Raw genomic sequence first — 571 nt, forward strand, 5'->3', positions numbered from 1 at the left:
CATTCTACATTGTGTCTGTATGATTTTGACTACACTAAGTACCTCATATAAGTGAGATCATACAATATTTGTTCTTTTTTTATTGAATTATAGTTGATGTATAATATTATGTAAGTTACAGGTGTACAATTTAGTGGTTCACAATTTTTAAAGGTTACACTCCATTTACAGTTATTATTAAATATTGGCTATATTTCCTGTGTTGTACAGTATATCCTTATAGCTTATTTTTTATATAATCATTTATATCTCTTAATCTCCTACCCCTATATTGCCCTTCCTCCCCACTAGTAACCACTAGTTAGTTCTCTATATCTGTGAATCTGTTTCTTTTTTGCTATATTCATTAGTTTAATTTTTTAGATTACACATATAAGTGAAATCATACATTATTTGTCTTTCTCTATCTGACTTATTTCACTTAGCAAAATACCCTCCAAGTCCATGCATGTTGTTGCAAATGGCAAAATTCCCTTCTTTTTTATGGCTGAGTAGTATTCTGTCATATATATATATATATATATATATATATATATATATATATATATATATATATATATATATATATATA

The sequence above is a fragment of the Lipotes vexillifer genome, unplaced genomic scaffold (genome assembly GCF_000442215.2).
Source record: "Lipotes vexillifer unplaced genomic scaffold, Lipotes_vexillifer_v1.1 scaffold841, whole genome shotgun sequence".
Taxonomy (NCBI): Eukaryota; Metazoa; Chordata; class Mammalia; order Artiodactyla; family Lipotidae; genus Lipotes; species Lipotes vexillifer.